This window comes from Lissotriton vulgaris, chromosome 1_1 (assembly GCF_964263255.1).
Source record: "Lissotriton vulgaris chromosome 1_1, aLisVul1.2, whole genome shotgun sequence".
NCBI classification, from domain to species: Eukaryota; Metazoa; Chordata; class Amphibia; order Caudata; family Salamandridae; genus Lissotriton; species Lissotriton vulgaris.
The window spans coordinates 1,205,995,766-1,206,014,904 of record NC_141685.1 but is presented as its reverse complement, the minus strand read 5'-3'; positions in this window follow the sequence as shown (position 1 = coordinate 1,206,014,904).

The window sequence follows — 19,139 nt, the reverse complement described above, 5'->3', positions numbered from 1 at the left end:
CTAGTGTGAATAGTTTTTTCCCAAATAGGAAGAATACTGCTGCTCACATGCTGGTAAATTATGTTTAAAAATAATATATTATGTCACATGAGCATTATTCTAGACAGGTGCTCAGCGCTACCTAATTGTACTTGTTTGCAACTTGGCTCTCACTTGGGCAGGTTATATATGAACTTTAGTTAGGTAATGTAGACTATAGAGACTCCTTTCCTTTGTCCTGTCATTAAGATATTGGTAGTTAGTTAGCTACTTAGTAGTATTAGTAAGGATGTAGCGGCCACGTACTCTCAATTTTTCTTTTGTTAGTTCATATAGTGAGTGACTAGCAAGTAGCGGCAACCAACCAATTAGGTGTATGCAATATGCACGCGTCCATCTATGCTTAAGACTTAATGCAGACTTATTGGTTTGTTAATGTTAATGTTAATGTTAATGTTAGTCATCATTTATTGAGCGCTCGTACGCTCGAAGGCTTCATGGCGCTTTAGGAAGGAACAGGGCGCGTCAATCAATTGGTAGAGAGAAACAACTCAGTGATGTGCCTGGGAAAAGAGCCAGGTCTTCAGAAGATGTCTGAAACCGAGGAGATTATCACTCTGTTTTAGGTGAGGGGGAAGAGAGTTCCAGAAGGCAGCTGCAAGGTGGTCGAAGCAGCTGCCTCCGAGGCGCTTCCTCTTGTATGGAGGAACAATCAGGAGGGATTTATGAATGGACCGGAGGTTGCGGGAAGGGCTGTATATTTTGAATAGGTCCCTAATGAATTGGGGGCCAATATTATGTAGAGACTTGAATAAAATGCAGCCCGCTTTGAAGGCCACGCGTTGCTCAACCGGCAACCAGTGTAGCTGTTTCAGGCCAAGTCTGACTGATTGCCTCCTAGGGATGTTCAAAAGAAGTCTGGCTGCTTGGTTCTGAACCAGCTGGAGGCGTCTAAGCTCTCCCTTTTGGAGCCCAAGGTAGAGACTGTTAGAGAAGTCCAGTCTAGACAGGACCAGGGAGATGACGATCTGAGTGAGGGCGGCATAAGAGAAGAAACAGGCAATTTTTTTAATTTTCTTCAACTGGAAAAAACTGGAGGGCACTACTGCTCCCACCTGTTTTTTTAATGAAAGATCCTCACTGATGAAGATGCCTAGGCTCTTGACCGAGGATGACTTAGATGGAGGGGCACCCATGCAGCAGGGCCAAAAGCTAGGATTCCAACTATGTATACTCTGTCCAGGCAAGACCAGTTCGGTCTTGCCTGGATTAAGTTTCAAATGACTGCAGCTCATCCAACTCAGGATGTGGGACATGGTGTTTTGAAATTCTACCACTGAGTCCTTGGTGTTAAGAGGAAAGATGAGCTGCAAATCATCTGCATAGTTGAAGATGGTTACCTTTGCGTTTCTGAGGGAGAACAAAAGGGGGCGCAGGTACAAATTAAAAGGCAGGGGAGATAACGAAGAACCTTGAGGTACTCCGCAGATGGTGGATATGGTAGGAGCCGTAAAGGAGCCCAGTCTAACCGATTGAGTTCGGCCAGTGATGAACGAGCGGATCCAGTTCAGCGCAGGACCCCTAAGGCCTGCCTGCTCGACACGGTCGACCAAGATGGTATAGTCGACCGTGTCGAACGCGGCAGAGAGGTCCAACAGCACCAGAGCCTGGTGGATCCCCTCGTCCGCATTCCGCCTCAAGGTATTCTGCACTGAAATAATGACTGCTTCAGTCGAATGGCAAGGGCGGAAGCCAGCCTGGTTAGGTGCAAGGTACTCTGATTTTTCCAGAAATGTGGAAATACTATCACAGACATGAGACTCCCGAAGTTTGGCACAGTATGGCAGCAGAGATATAGGTCTGTAGTTGAGTGGATCTAGCGGGTTGGCTCCTGTCTTTTTTATAAGGGGGATAAGGAGGGCTTTTTTAAAGTTGTTTGGGACTTTCCCTTGTGTGAGTGATCCATTTAGCAAGGGAAGTAAGCCCTCAGGGATATGGGTGCCCACTTCTTTCAGAATGTGAGGGGGGCAGATGTCATCGGGGGAGCCGGATTTAACCTTGGTAAGGAGTTTGGATAAGTTGGCACTGTCAATAGGGGGGTATGAGTCCAGGGTGGCAGGATTATGAAAGATGTCTGAGAACAGAAGAGGAGGCTGAGTGGTAGAGATGCTTTGTTTGATGGTGCAGATTTTATCAAAGAAAAAGGAGTTAAGTGAGTTACAGAGTTCCTGGGTGGGGATTATCGGAAGGGAGGTTCTGTCGCTAGTACTGAGATTTTCCACAATATTAAACAGTTCTCTAGATTTATTGTGGGCCTTGAGAATTTTTTCAGAAAAGTATTCGGTTTTATGTTTCAGGATAAGCTTTTGGTAGTCCCTGCGAGCCTTACGATAATTATCCCTGTCTTGTTCTGAATAGGCTGTTCGCCACTTTCGCTCCAATTGACGAACTTCTAGCTTAAGGGTTTTCAAAAGGGGTGTAAACCACCTATGAGCGTCGTTGGGGCGAGAGCGGGGAAAGTTGGTGCAGGGAGTGTGAGCATCAGCTGCCTGAAGTAGCCACCCTGAGAAAGCTTCTTCCATTTCGTCAATGCCCTGGTCAAGTGAAGGAGGGGAGGAGGTTAAGGATCCAATAAAAGCGGGGATATCAGCATTCTTCCAAAGTCTAGTTTTTCCTCCTGGCTGGGGGAGGGACCTTCTACTTCTTTCAATGGTCATAGTGAAGTTGATCAGGAAATGATCCGACCAAATGCAGGGCATGATGGACTTAATAGCAAGGGGGATGTTTTGAGACCAAATTTGATCTAAGCTGTGCCCTTTATCGTGGGTTGGAAGATGAATATGTTGGATAAGGTTCATGTCCAGGAGGGTTTCTTTTAACATGGCTGCCTGAGGATCAGACTCAGCAGAGTCCAGCCAGAGGTTGAAATCTCCCAATAACACGATTTTATTGTGGGAAATAGTCAAGGGAGCAAGTTGTTCTGCAAAGGATGCTGTGAATGTGGGCATATTTTGAGGGGGGCGGTATAGAAGGATCAGAAGTAATGATCCGAAGTTAGTGTCCAGTTTAAAAATCAGATTGTCTGATCCTGTTAAATCTAAGGATGGTAAGGAAGAGACTTTATGGGAGCTGCGAATGATCGCAGCGACCCCTCCGCCTCTTTTGCCGACTGGTCTGTCGACATGCAGAATATAGTAGTTCGAGGAAACTGCGGCTAAAATTTCAGGCAGGGATCCTGCATTAAGCCAGGTCTCTGAGAGGAATAGAAAGTCTGGTTGTTCAGCCTGAAGCAGGAGAAAGATATCCATGTGGTGTTTAACCATGGACCTGGTGTTTAAGTATAGACATTTAAGAATAGTCTCAGAGTTACGAGGGGTTGAAGAAGATGAGGAAGGCGTAAATTTGGGGGCTTTGGCAAGAATGAAATCAGGCTTCAGAATACCGTAAGAAGCGGCACGCTTTAAGGTTTGGCAAAGATGGTTGAGATTATTGCGATTTGCAAACAAGATCAGAACTTAGAAACACATTTAATTTTTTTGCAATTCATTCCAAACTCTTTGGAATACACTGGTTTGGTAGGTGTAGGATTCAGGAATCGGATTGTTTATATGAAAGGTCAATGTTATTGCAATTGCCATTTCCTGCCAAATAATCTTTTTGGAGCAATTTAAAATGTAACACCAATCATTTTATTTGTCTCTTTTATTATGTCTTACAAGATCATCAGCATCTATGGGCAAGATTGAGACGCAGACGAGGTGGTCTGAGGTGGGTGTTGGAGCTGGAGGTGCCACTCAGCTGGAACGCTTCTCATCTGATAGCTCTATTGGCCCCAGTAAGTCCTCCTGTTGTTAATATTATATACATATTTCCCTAACCTTTACCGCTCCTTATTTTCATCTATTATTTCCATTTCCTAATTGTATTTTTTTCCAAAATCCACTTAGTTAATCTATTGCTTCTAAATTCTTGTTATCCCTGCATTATCCTATTTACTAACTTAGTTATTTCATACTTCTAGCATCTGTATTTAAATGTTTGCCTCAAACTGCCTCTATCTGTACAAGTTTGTCTGTAGCTTGCTTTCATCTGTTTTTGTAGTCAGCTTTTCCTCTCCCCTTATATATATATTGTGGACCGCCTAGTGGTGGTACCCTAAGACTCAGATAACCCATTGCTCCTACTACTACTACTAGTACTACTACTCTGCCAGGCAAATTGCATACCCTAGTAAGGTATTCCACTCATTTTTGCTGAGATGAGATTGAGACTGAGAAGGCTTTTTTTTTACTTTCTCATGCGTGATCAGTAAAACAAATGGCAAGAGTAGCTATGATCACTTTGGACACCCCATACTTGTGTCTTCTGCTTATCTAGGCCTAGTATTAAATATATTAGCAGCAATTGATGGTGCACTGATTACTGTGCACCATGACCAGAAGGGCGTATTGAGGATTGAGGACAGCACCATTACATTTTCCAACCAAGAACAGGGGATCCCAGGTCTGATTGTCCACCCAGTTGCCCACTCTTATTTATTTTCAAAAACTTAGATTCACCAGTCGCTCAAGCCACTCAGTCCTGTCCTTTACAGGTTGTCTTCTTCTTGAGACGCATTGAGAGGAACCTGTTGGGGAGAGGGTGGGATGTGAAAGTTGGAGAAATTGGAATTGGGGTTTAACTTATGGTCATTTGGATTTTAAACTCTTGTTGGACATTGGTTGGAAATAGGTAGGGGGCGGGTCAGGTGTTGTGGGCATTTCTAGTTTTATATGTGTTAGGGGAATACATTTTTAATTTTACAATATGATGTAAATCTTTTTTCAAGGGGTTTACTCTTACTTTGCATGCTTTTCCTTGCAGCAAGGGCTGCAGCCAGTTTTTGAAATCTGCTGATATAGTGTAACCCACCAACAGATAGATGTGGTACCCTCACTTCTCCTACTACACTCTCCTCCTAGTCTATGTAGTCTGCAACTATATCCCTATGGACTCGGTATGGGTGTGTGAATAAATTAATTTCCATAGTGTACAGGTTTTTGCATCCCCCACATTTCTTCTCTTACCTGTGATTCACAATTAGGCAAAGCATTGGCTACATGGTGATGGTTTGCAATGGGGGTGGTAGTAGAGACAGTAGCAATGGCAAAAAAATGAAATGAGGCAGTTACCTTAGCGAGACTAGAGAATGACTAGTAGAAGTACAGTACAAAAGAAGACTGCCAAATTAGAAACCATGATAAGCAATGCTAAAGTAAAGTAACAGAATGTTGGGCTAGTCTAGTACAAGTTACAAACTGAAGTTGACTTGAGATATAAAGTGGGCAAGCGTAACCTTTAGTGCTAGAAGGATGATGATACTGGCAATTAATTATGATGGATTATGTTCCCCTGGAAAAAATTAGAATATCGAATATTGTGCATGGGTGGGAAATCTATTTTTTGCCAGTATGGGCTTTACTTAGAGCAGTAAAAGATCCTCGCCTTGTCCTGCCTTCAGTTGGTGTTGCTTTTACCACATCCGCCCCAGCAAGTGGGTGATCAATTAGTGGTGTAACTTTAAATGTAGTCACACCTCAATAAATCACACAGCCTGGAGTAAAAGGGTTAGGAGTTCATTGAATAAATGGCAAGGGGATTTGAGGGAAAGCTTTGAAAAAGACAAACACTACACATGGACAACACAATAATCTTGGCAGCCTACCATTGCAAATCATTTAAGGGAGGAAAAGGAAATGCATGCATGATGATGAGTAGCACAAGACTAGTACAGGGCATTATATTAATTATGCAAATGTCTGTCTGTCCCCAGAGAGACCGAAGATACATACATTACGTTCTGTTGTACTGGGCTTTGAAAGATAGCAAATAATACTAAAATATCTGTAGGAGTCAAATAGGCAAAAATAAACAACACACACAGTCGTAATGATTGAAGAGAAAATAAATAATACAGTTTTACCAAATTGGAAGTTGCTTCTCTGCATTCCTCTTTCACTGTCCGTCCGTCAATCTTTGGTACCTTATGGATGCGGTTTGGTAAAGTAAGTGTGAGTTGTTTTTCCAAAATGGCGCCAGGTAAATGGCCTGTAGATGGAAAAACAAAAAAGGATATTGAAAAATCAAGGGGAAAAACGTATAAACTGCATAAGGAGGTGTTTAAGAAGAAGACTTTCAGCAGCAGCTTGGGTAAATCTTGTCGGTTTCCATCAGTTACCTCTAACAACAGGCCCCACCTAACCTCCACTTAGCTTCAAATTTGTGCTAGACAGCATTGAGCACACAAACACACACACACACACAGCACCACTGCATCAATGCACTGCTGTCTGTGACACCACAATCATAACCACCACCACTGCCCAGACATGTAGGTCTGGGATTTACCTTTAAGCCACTTCAAAGTCATCATCATCCAAATCTGTTGATCTCAGTGACTTTAAAAACTTCCCTCTTCTTCTGGTGACATTTCTCAAAGTAGTCACCCTCACTCCCATGTCCTGAGTTATTCAATCAATCAATCAATCAAGACACTTATAAAGCGCACTACATACCCGTGAGGATCTCAAGGCGCTGGGGGGGTGCTGCTAGTGATCGAAGTGCCAGGTCTTGAGGAGTCTTCTGAAGGTCAGTAGGTCTTGGGTCTGTCGAAGGTTGGTGGCTAGGGTGTTCCAGGTCTTGGCGGCTAGGTGGGAGAAGGATCTGCCATCGGTGGTCATTTTTCGGACCCGGGGGACTGTGGCGAGGGCGAGGCTAGCGGAGCGGAGTTGGGGTGTGGGGGTGTAGAAGTTGAGTAGTCTGTTGAGGTATGCTGGGACCGTCTTGTGGAGAGCTTTGTGTGCATGGATAAGGAGTTTGAAGGTTATCCTTTTGTTGATGGGGAGCCAGTGCAGGTCTCTCAGGTGAGGTGTGATGTGGCTGCGGTGGGGGATGTTGAGGATCAGACGCGCTGATGCCTTCTGGATGCATTGCAGTCGCCTCAGGAGCTTGACTGATGTTCCAGCGTAGAGGGCGTTTCCATAGTCCAGCCTACTGGTGACAAGGGCCTGGGTGACTGTTCTTCTTGTCTCAGTGGGGATCCACTTGAAGATCCTGCGGAGCATTCAGAGGGTGTTGAAGCAGGATAAAGAGACGGCGTTGACCTGCTTAGTCATGGAAAGGGTGGAGTCGAGGATGACCCCTAGGTTGCGTGTGTGGTCTGTGGGTGTCGGGGCTGTTCCCAAAGTTGTTGGCCACCAGGAGTCATCACAGGCTGAAGGGGTGGAGCCGAGGATGAGTACCTCCGTCTTGTCTGAGTTTAGCTTCAGTCACTGTTCCTCATCCATTCGGCAATGGCCTTCATTCCTTCATGGAGGTAGGTCTTGGCGGTGTGAGGGTCTTTGGTGAGGGAGATGATCAGCTGGGTGTCGTTGGCGTAGGAGATGATGTTGAGATTGTGCTGTCAGGAGGTGTGTTCGTATTGTGCGATGGCAGGCTGTGTCGAAGGCGGCTGACAGGTCGAGAAGGATGAGGGCTGCTGTTTCTCCATTGTCAAGCAGGGTCCTGATGTCATCGGTGGTGGTGATGAGGGGGGTTTCGGTGCAGTGGTTGCTGCGAACCCGGACTGGGACGGGTCCAGGATGCTGTTCTCCTTGAGGAAGTGGGTCAGTTGTTTGTTGACGATTTTCTCAGTGACCTTCGCCTGGAACGGGAAGTTCTTGAGGTCCTTGGGGTCCTCCTTGGGTTTCTTGAGTAAAGCGTTGATACTCTGCGTACTTCCAGCTTTCCCGGAAGGTTGCTGTCTCAAAGCAGATGTTGATTACTTTCTGGAGATGGGGTGCAATGGCTGTGCTTGCTTTGTTGAAGATGTGGTGAGGGCATGTGTCCAGAGGGGATCCGAAGAGGATGGTATTCATGATCTCGCTGGTGTCCTCTTCGTTGATGCTGGTCAAGGAGAGCAGGCGGTTGGTGCAGGTGGTGGTCGTGGGGGTCCCTGGGGTGGTGGTTTGTCGGGGCGGTCGTGGCATTGAAGCTGTCATGGATGTCGGCGATCTTGCGGTGGAAAAAGGTGGCCAGCGAGTCACAGAGGTCTTGCGAAGGTGGGATGTCGCTGGTGTTGGAGCTGGGGTTAAAGAGCTCTTTGCTGTTGTGTGCGTTGTTATCCAGGTGGTCTTTAAATGAGGCCCTGACGTGGCTCTGATGAGTTGATGGTGTCTGTGGGTGGTATTCTTGTGGGCTGTGTATCTGTCCGGAGTTCGTTGGCAGAGCCAGTTCTTCTCCAGTTTTCGGTATGTTCGTTTGGAGGCCTGGAGGTCTTAGGTGAATTAGGTGGCTTTCTTGCTGGTATGGCTGTTGGTGGGTGCCTTGAGCGGGGCGAGGGTGTTGGCCCAGTCATCAAACCACTGTCTGAGGTTGCGGGCAGCAGTGTTGGGGTTGGTGGGGTCGGCGGGTGGGCTCTGGGCGAGGGTCTTGGTTAGCTGGTCTTCTGTGACCTTGCTCCAGCAGCGTTGAAGCATCTGTTGGGTGCGGTGGTGCGTGATGGGCTTCCTAAAGGTGAAGTCGATGCAGTGGTGGTGGGTCCAGTGGGATTCAGTGGTGTGGTTGAAGGAGACGTGGGGGCTTGCACTGAAGATGGGGTTGAGCGTGTGGCCGGCGGCATGGGCTGGTGCTGTCACGAGCTGTCTAAGTCTGAGGTTGGCGAGGTTGTCAATCAGGGTGGTGGAGTTGGTGTCATTGATGTTCTCGAGGTGGAAGTTTAGGTCCCCGAGGAGGATGTAGTCCGTGGAGGTGAGGGCGTGTGTTCGGATAAAGTCGGCGATGGAGTCTCTGAACTGTGGTCGGGGTCCGGGGGGGTCTATAGACGAGGGATCCTCTGAGGGTGTTTTTCGGGTCGGTGTGGATCTGTAAGTGCATGTGTTCGGAGGTGCTGAGGGTGTTGTCGGTATTGGTCGAGATGATGGTGTTCCTGTGGACGATGGCAATACCTCCTCCTTCGCCTTTGGGGCAGTCCCTGCGGGTGATCTTGTATCCTTCCGGGATGGCTATGGCGATGTTGGGGGCTGAGGCGGGGTTCAGCCAGATCTCCGTCAGGAAGGCGACGTCTGGAGAAGTTGAGACAATGAGGTCCCAGAGTTCTACGGCGTGTCTGCAGGCGGAGCAGGTGTTGAGGAGGCTGCATCTGAGGTAGTTGGGTTCTTTTGTTGGAAGTTTGGTGGTCTGGTTTCTGGTGAAACTGCAGATTCGGCACGTGAAGGGTCCTTGGGTGTGCTTTGGGGTGGCCTGGTAGCAGGTGTGTTTTCGTTTGGGGTGGAGTGTGTGGAGGGTGCTGGGGTCGTAGCGGAGTTGGATGTTATGGTGTTCGAGGGGGCCTGGGGTACTGCCGTTGGGCACTGTCCAGGCAAGGACAGGCGCAGAGGGGCTTGCCTTAGGCATGCCCACTGCACGCGGCTGCACAGTGGCTGCCATAAATCGGGAGGTGGGAGGGAGGTACAGCTGGGAGGTGGCAGGGGGGAAGCCAATGGGTGATGAGGGGAGCGGGCCACAGGGGACGCAGCGGCGGGAATCAGGGGTTTGTCGGGAGTGGTGAGGGGAAAAAACTGAAGGCTAAGGGCAGACAGTGGGGGGAAGAAAGAAGACACTAAATGTGTATCAAAAAAACTGGGCACAACACAGTACAGTGGAAAATGTACAGTGGAGAATCAGCACAATCATTGCCGCCCCAGTGGGCAGAGCCTACGTCGGGTTTAGATCTCCGGTCCCAGAGGCAGTGGCTGGGCAGGGGGCACTGGCTCAAATGGGTGGAGCTGTGCGGTGTGGGGAGTGCCCAGTCTAGAGGCAGGGTTAAGGTCGCTCCAGTTATTCTATCAATCATCTCTGATCCTCCTGACTCTGACTCCAAGTATGGTATCAAACTCCCTATGAACAGTGTCCCAAGTGAGTCCAGACTCATCCCAAGTCCCGACTCAAAATGCAATAGATCGGTCTGTAGTAGTACAGTTTTGTTACTGAACAACAAGAAGGGAAAGATTGACTTGAGTCACGTTTTTGTTTGTAGAATAATAGACATCATTAACAACAGACAACAATCACTCAGCTTGCAATGCATGCCATCATTTAACTGTTTTTCCAGGGCAGTCCCTCTAGGCCAAGAAACAATAGTCAGGGCACAGGGTTGGGGGCAGGCATCCATTTGTTTGTATTCTCCATCCAATGTCTGGCTTGAGGGAAATGGCTTTAGGGTGAGTATGGAGTGGACTTTCTACTTTACTGACTGCACACAGTTGCAACTCCAATCCGGCAATAAAAGAGTAATATATTGGGGATGGATTTTTGAACCAGAAAGACAATGACACACACAAATAATGAAGTAAATAATGTTCCTTAGCTATGTCTTTTTTGGGTTTTTGGGGGGTGTCATAGAAAGAATGAAACTAACTAGAAACAATGCCTAGTAGTCTGGGAAGTAGAGCTCGTCCTCAAACTCTGGTGGTTTGCCCAGACGTAGGGCACCTAACACACTACTTCCATGACCTGAGTCGCTGTCTTCATCTCACTGCTGTTGTACTTCAGGTATGGTGTGATCCGGTAGTATAAAGTGCCGATTCATTTTGATCATGGTTAACCACTCTACGTTATGGGGTGAGAGACTGGTCCGTCTCATTCTCAGAACAGCACCAGCAGCATTGAAAACATGCTCAGCAGAGACACTTGCTATGGGGCAAGCTGGATAGTTCATCCCAGCCTGCTGAGCACTGGCCATCGGCACCTTTTCCCGTACCAATATAGCAATGGTTTTAATCAAATTAGACCTCTGTTGGGTCATCCAGATAGCCTGGACCATAGGGTCAGTGGTCATGGGTGCTCCGCTTTGCTCAGACTCTTTTGCCTTTGCTCAGCACTGGATTTATGCCTGGCAGTTGAACCCATTCCTTTGCCGATATTGGGGTAGATGTTCCTGTTCTCTTGCTTGCTGATGTTGTTGTTTTTGATGTTGTTGGTTGTTGTGGCTGCTGTGAGCCAACCGCACTGCCCTCAGGCTCTGAAGTTGAATTTGAAGGCTGCCATGCAGTACTTGTTGTGCCCTGGAGGAGCAGGCCTCTAATTCCCAGCTGGTATTTTTCAAACTGACTGGCTTGCATAGCTATCCAAGCTTTGCAGTTGGCAACATCCCCGTCTGAAAAAGGAATGAAAGTGTCTAGTAATGGTTTGTACCATGGTTCAAGAATTTTGGCAGAAATGCAGTGTTTGGATGACACAATGCCTCTTTGCACCCTTGTATTTTCAGAAAAGCAAAGGATTAGGCTCTCTACCAACTCATATACTTGTGTTTTTTCCTCCACACCTGCATACATAGCCAACACCTCCTTTAGCTGTTCCTGTAGCATGTGCAACAATTGGATAGTTTGGCCCATGGTACAATCCTCCTTGCTGAAGACCTTGAAGGAAGCAGCATCTCTGTCAGGTATTTAACTAGTCCCCATTGGTCTAGCTCACTGATCAGCGTTTCACAGTTGCATCCCCTCTTTGCATTACATATTCATTGATTGGTCTGCACTGCTCAAACAGACGTTACAGCATACAATAAGTTGAGTTCCAACATGTTGGCACCTCCTGGATGAGTGCTTTAACTGGCATTCTATTATCACGTTGAATGATCCTCAGCTGCTGGGGGGAGGGGGGTACGCACAGCGCTCTCATGCTCATGACAAGCTGAGCTCATCATGAGCTGCGGCGTTCCTGTTCTTATGATGAGCTCAGCTCGTCACAGGTGCATTGGCTCCTTGGAACGTTCAGCACAGCGGGGGAATTCTCCCCGCACCTGAGCGTTCCACGGGCCATGACGAGCTGAGCTTGTCATGAACACCGGAGCGCCATGGCTCATAACAAGCTCAGCTCGTCACGAGCATTCAAGGAGTTAAAAGAAAGGCTGAAATGTGTGCACATTCTTCTGTGGGTGGACTGTAAGTTGCTGACTCTGTCTTATTTTTTCAGAAAGTTTTGACCAATTATGTAAATGCAGTGCACCAAACACAGGACCCTGAAATAGCCACCATCGCCCATGACCTTAACTATTTTATTGCCATTGTCTGTGACAACAAAACTAATATTAAGCCTTCTTGCTTGCAGCCATTTAAAGACCTTAGTGTTAAGTTCTTCCAAAATGTTTGCAGCAGTATGGGATTTCTCCATGGTGAACATGGTTACTGTAGCATGCTTCCGAGCGCTATTAAATATATCAACAGATATCTTTTCTCTAACCCCCATAAAAGAGATCCAGTGTGCAGGGATGCATAGGTAATCAGTGGCTTAGCAACTGGTTCACATGTCTGTCATCAGGTGGATAGTGTGAACAGAACTCTGCTGCAAAGCTCGTCTAAGCAATTCTAGCACATCATGATGTAGTGCTGAAACAGAAACTGGCAAAATAGGACCGGCTGGGAACCTTCCATTTCGGGCGGATGGCTGCCACAAATTCAAGACAACCCACCCCTTCCACAAAAGAAAAAGTGAGGCTAACATTTTAGCCAGCTTTGCGTTGTACAAATGTGCCATTGGGTGGCTGCGTTCATACTGCCCCCAAGACCAAAACATGCTGAGAATGGTAGCCTGGATTGTTTTATTTTCTGGTACCACTGATACAGGTGACTTCTTGAGAGCAGAAATTGTTAGGCTCAATGCAAGTTTTATTGTTGCAGTACTCTCTTGCCTTGGACTCCTTGGTGTCTAGGCCTTACGTTTGTGCCATTGCAATGTTTCTGATGATGATGTGGGCAGTACCACTGGACTGCTGGGGACAGGGCTTCTTTGTGTACCAGAAAGAATGTCTCCCTATGTTTTACCTTCTACCGTGATCAGATCGTAATCCCCTCCACTATGTTTTACCTTCTACCATGATCAGATCGTAATCCCCTCCACCAATAACACTTACGGTTTTTTGGCCTCTAAGGTGCGCCTCCCACTGGATCAAGTGGTGTTGTCTCAGATGGGTTGTTTGGCCTCCGGTACCATAGTTTGTACCAAGCATACCCCGACTAACACCTACTCCACAAAAGGAGCATATAGCAATGTTCACCTCCTTCTGGCTAACTAAAAAGTCCCAAACCAAGGAGGTCAACTCTCTGATGATGCCGGTGCTACTTGCAATGTTAGATGAACTGATAGGTGGACGTGACATTTGATCTCTATAGTAACTACTGCTACTGAGGTGGTTGTGGTGGATGTGGGTCACTGCCAGGACTTTGTAAATATGGCAGCTGGAGGTGGAGTTGGTAGTATCTGTGTCAATGGTATCTGTGCCACATCCATCATAGCAGTTTGGGGTGGGGTAATGTCGGTCTCCACTGAGGGGGGCAAATGTCCATGATGACTGGGTCGCCATCATCATCCCCCTCTTCTACATCTACCTCCAAAATTCTAAGGCTTTCCAGAACCTTCATTTTCCCTAGCCTTGTCTCATGGGCGTGACATGTCTCACTCTCAGACTGAGGTCAGATCCAAGTGGTGTCTAACTCATCAGAAGGGCGGCTTGGAGAAGAAGTTGATGGACTAACCCTACTTTTCCTTTCTGGGGATCATAAAGACAATGGATCTTCTGAAAGAATGGCTTGCTCTTCTGCCTCAGAAGGAAGCTCGACCTCCTTAACTGCCCCTACTCCAGTAGGAACTACTACTATTGGTGGTGGTTGCAGCTCTTTTTGCCCACTTATCTGAGTTTTTCTGCATTGATTGGGTACTACTTTGTCTTAACAATAAGTAAATTTCAACGTCACTGCTCATCATTGTTAGACTGGCTGCCTCTGAGAACGACATGGGCTTTGGCCTAGGTTGGTCAGGTAGGTCAGCTGATGCAGAGGTGCTGCTCCCAGCTTGCTTTCCTGACACTGCTGCTGCAGGCACACTTTTTGGTTTCCCAAAAAAGGTCTTGGGGGACATACTGGTGGTGGTAAGTGACAGTGTCTTCTTCTGACTAAAAACTTTGACTTTCTTGATACTGGACCTGGTACCTTTCTTTGGGGCCATCTTGAAGCTGTTAGCACACAGCGGCACTTGTTTTTGATTCACAAGTTGAAGAGATGTCTGTGGTCATGTGACGTTGTGTGCAGGGCACAGGCTTTCGGTCTGGCAGTAAATGGGTGATGTTGTCTCCTCTTGTGCACCTAAAAGCAAATAAGCAAGAAGAACATCAGTGAAATGTGGCATTGTTGTAGTTCAATAATTACTAGTACAAACAAGTATAATATATATAATGCAGTGTGTGGTCACACTTGTTAGTGTTACCTCAGTTATTTAAAAAATTAACCATGCAGTGTAACAATTTGTGAGGCTTTGACTACAACAAATGCTTTCATCGTGTACTGTACAGTACAGTACACTCAGAAAGGATAGGAAAGAACAACAACAACTAAAATACAGCATTGTGCATCAAGTGACGTCACGTGGGATGCAGCACTCAGGTAGCTGCAGCTGACAAATGACAATGGAATGGAATAATCCCTAGACAATGAATACTGTAGTGCAGGTCAAATAGCAGACATGGGGTTAATGTTATTGGTACTAAATCATGTTACTTTGAAACTGAAAAAATATAATGTAAAAGATATTGAAAAAATGACAAAAAAACTGAAAATTGTTACAAATAATTTGTTAATATAAAAAATAAACAAATTCAAAAACTTAAGATTAAAAAGGAAAAAATAAATTAAAATAAAGAAATATTTATAAATATGTAAAACATAATAATGACTCTCAAGTGCCTAATTAATTATTACATTATTAAGATGCTTGCTGCTTTGATCAAACATCCATGCAAGCATATGTCAAAGGGAGACACTGGCTGAAAGCACAAAATAGCTGCCAGCCACATGACCAAGCCACAACAAGAAGCAATAAGCCAAGGAGAACAACTGGAAGACATGCAGGCCTATGGCAAAACCACACACTGACTGCCTTCACAAAATGGCCACCAGCCACATGGTCACATCACAACAATAAGAAACAGGAGGACTGGAAAACAATTAACATAAGCATACCTAAGGAGGGTACAAACTTTACAAAATGACCCAGCCACGTGGCCCTGGGGAACCAAGTTAAATGCATTGCTGGCCTACTTGCAAAAACACACACTAGCCACACAAAGGAGGCATGCTTGCTAGACAGGATATTTTAATGTAACACTGCCAAAAACGCAAATCGTCAGGGCTAAAAAGGTTTGCAAGTTACAATAACCAGACATATCCAACAACGGTATTTAATTATTTTAGCATATTATTTCACAGGATTTCTTGCTGTATCCTGTACCCGTTATTGCCTCTGTCCCCCTCGCTACTGTTGTCTTTGCCCCCATTCTCTTTCTGTATCCTGTGCCCGTTATTGCCTCTGTCCCCCTCACTGCCATTGTCTTTGCCACTGTTTTCTTTCTGTATCCTATGCTTGTTATTGCCTCTGTCCCCCTCACTGCCATTCACTGCCCCCCTGCCTCCTGCCTTCCGTCTCCCAGCTGCTCCTCCCTCCCACACCCTATATATGGCGGCCGCTGTGCGCTGAGGAGAGCGACCCTTGAACTACTGGTAGGGCGCTCCCTCACCACACAGCTCCGCCTGTGTGCTCTGACGCCGCTGCAGCTGGAAGTCGAGGCCCTCCTGCACACGCAGGCTACCACCTGCACCTCATCCTTGGTGGCCAGCGGGAGGCCCTAGGTTTGTATCTATTGCCTCTGTCCCCCTCGCTGCCATTGTCTTCACCACAGTTTTCTCTCTGTATCCTGTGCCCGTTATTGCCTTTGTCCCCCTTGCTGCTATTGTCTTTGCCACTGTTTTCTTTCAGTATCCTGTGCCCATTATTGCCTTTGTCCCCCACAATGCCATTGTCTTTGCCACTGTTTTCTTTCTGTGTCCTGTGCCCGTTATTGCCTCTGTCCCCCACGCTGCCGTTGTCTTTGCCAATGTTTTCTTTCTGTGTCCTGTGCCCGTTATCGACTCTGTCTCCCTCACTGCCATTGTCTTTACCACTGTTTTCTTTCTGTATCCTGTGCCCGTTATTGTCTCTGTCTCCCTCGCTGCACTTGTCTTTGCCACTGTCCAGCCACTGCGTCCCCTATGGAACCGCCCCTTCTCTGCCATTTGCTGCCCCTGCCTCCCGCCTCCAGCTTCCCAGCTGCTCCTCCCTCCCACACCCCCATATATGGCAGCTGCGTGTACCGCGCCCAGCACTAGAACCCCTGGCCCCTGCGAAAACCACAATACCCGACTTTGCTACGACACCAGCGCCCTCCACGCATTTAACCCAGGACGAAAACACACCTGCCACCTGGCCACTCCGAAGTGCTCCCAAGAACTCTTCACCTACTGGATCTGCAGCTTTACCAGCATCCAGCCCACCAAACAGCCAAAAAAGCAACCCAACTACCTCAAATGCATCCTCCTCAACACCCGCTCCACCCGCAGACACGCCGTCAAACTCTGAGACCTCATCGACTCAACCACCCCAGATGTCCCCTTCCTGATGGAGACCTGGCTGAACCCCGCCTCAGCCCCCGACATCGCCATAGCCATCCCGCAAGTCTACAAGATCACCCGCAGGGACTGCCCCAACAGTGTAGGAGGAGGTATCGCCATCGTCCACAGGAACACCATCAGAGTATCGACCAACACCGACGACACAGCACCACCTAACACATGCACTTCCATATCCACACCGACCCCAACACCACCCTCAGAGGAACCCTCGTCTACAGACCCCCCGGACCCCGACCACAGTTCAGCGACTCCATCGCCGACTTCATTAGCACACATGGCCTCACCTTCAAGGACTACATCCTCCTCGGGGACCTGAACTTCCACCTCGAGAACAACAACGACACCAACTCCACCACCCTGATCGACAACCTCGGGCTCAGACAGCTCGTGACAACACCAACCCACGCCGCTGGCCATATGCTCGACCCCATCTTCAGCGCAAGCCCCCACGTCTCCTTCAACCACTCCACCGAACCCTACTGGACCGACCACCACTGCATCCACTTCACCTTTAAGAAGCCCACCACGCACCACTGCACTCAACAGATGCCTCGACACCACTGGAGCAAGGTCACAGAAGACTAGCTAACCAACACCCTTGACCAGAGCCCACCCATCGATCCTCAGACAGTGGATCGATGACTGCGCCAACACCCTCGCCCCGCTCAAGGCACCCTCCAACAACCACATCAGCAATAAAGCCACCTGGTTCACCGAAAACCTCCAGGCCTCCAAGTGGACCTGCCGAAAACTGGAGAAGAACTGGCTCTGCGCACGAACACCGGACAGCTACGCAGCCCACAAGAACAACACCCGGAGACACCATCAACTCATCAGAGCCGCCAAGACGGCCTCATTCAAAGACCGCCTGGATAACAATGCAAAAAACAGCAAAGAGCTCTTCAACTTCATGAAGGAACTCTCCAACTCCAACCCCAGCTCCAACACCAACGACATCCCGCCTTCACAAGACCTGTGTGACTCGCTGGCCACCTTCTTTCACCGCAAGATCACAGACATCCATGACAGCTTCAACGCCACGACCGCCCCGACAACCACCGCCCCATGACCACCACCTGCACCATCCGCCTTTTCTCCTAGACTAGCATCAACAATGAGGATATCAGAGAGATCATGAACACCATCCACTCCGGGTCACCGCTGGACCAATGCCCTCACCACATCTTCAACAAAGCCAGCATAACCATTGCACCCCATCTCCGGAAAGTAATCAACATCTCCTTCAAGACAGCAATCTTCCTGGAAAGCTGGAAGCACGCCGAGATCAACGCCTTACTCTAGAAACCCAAGGCAGACCCCAAGGACCTCAAGAACTTCCGACCTATCTCCCTGCTCCCATTCCCGGCGGAGGTCACAGAGAAAGTCGTCAACAAACAACTGACCCGCTTCCTCGATTAGAACAGCATCCTTGACTTGTCCCAGTCCGGGTTCGCAACAACCACTGCACCAAAACCACCCTCATCACCGCCACCGATGACATCAGGACCCTGCTTGACAACGGAGAAACAGCAGCCCTCATCCTCCTGGATTTGTCAGCCGCCTTCGACGTGGTCTGCCACCTCACACTACGAACACGCATACACGACGCAGGGACCCAAGAGAAGGCCCTGGGCTGGACCAGACCACATCCATCCTCTCCGGCAGAACTCAGAGCGTCTGCCTCTGCCAATTCCGCTCCACTGCCACCAAAATCATCTGCGGTGTACCCCAGGGCTCTTCCCTCAGCCCAACGCTGTCCAACATCTACATGGCACCCCTCGCCCACATCGCCCGACAGCACAACCTCAACATCATCCCCTATGCCGATGACACCCAGGTGATCATCTCCCTCACCAAAGACCCTCACACCGCCAAGACCAACCTCCACGAAGGAATGAAGGCTGTCGCCAAATGGATGAGGAACAGACAACTGAAACTGAACTCGGACAAGACCGAGGTCCTCATCCTCGGCTCCACTCCTTCAGCCTGGGATGACTCCTGGTGGCCGACAACTCTAGCAACAGCCCCGACACCCACCAACCACGCACGCAACCTAGGGGTCATCCTCGACTCCACCCTTTCCATGACTAAGCAGGTCAACGCCGTCTCGTCATCCTGCTTCAACACCCTCTGAATGCTCTGCAGGATCTTCAAGTGGATCCCCACCGAGACAAGAAGAACAGTCACCCAGGCCCTTTTCACCAGTAGGCTGGACTATTGAAACGCCATCTACGCAGGAACGTCAGTCAAGCTCCTGAGGCGACTGCAACACATCCAGAACGCATCAGCGCGTCTGATCCTCGACATACCCCACCGCAGCCACAACACACCCCACCTGGGAGACCAGCACTGGCTCCCCGTCAACAAGAGGATAACCTTCAAACTTCTCATCCACGCACACAAAGCTCTCCACAAGAACGGCCCAGCATACCTCAACAGACAATTCAACTTCTACACCCCCACCTGCCAGCTCCGCTCCGCCAGCCTCGCCTTCGCCACAGTCCCTCGCATCTGAAGAATGACCACCAGCGGCAGATCCTTCTCCCACCTAGCTGCCAAGACCTGGAACACCCTCCCCACCAACCTACGACAGACACAAGACCTACTGGCCTTCAGAAGACTCATCATGACCTGGCTCTTCAATCACTAGCAGCAGTACCTCCCCCA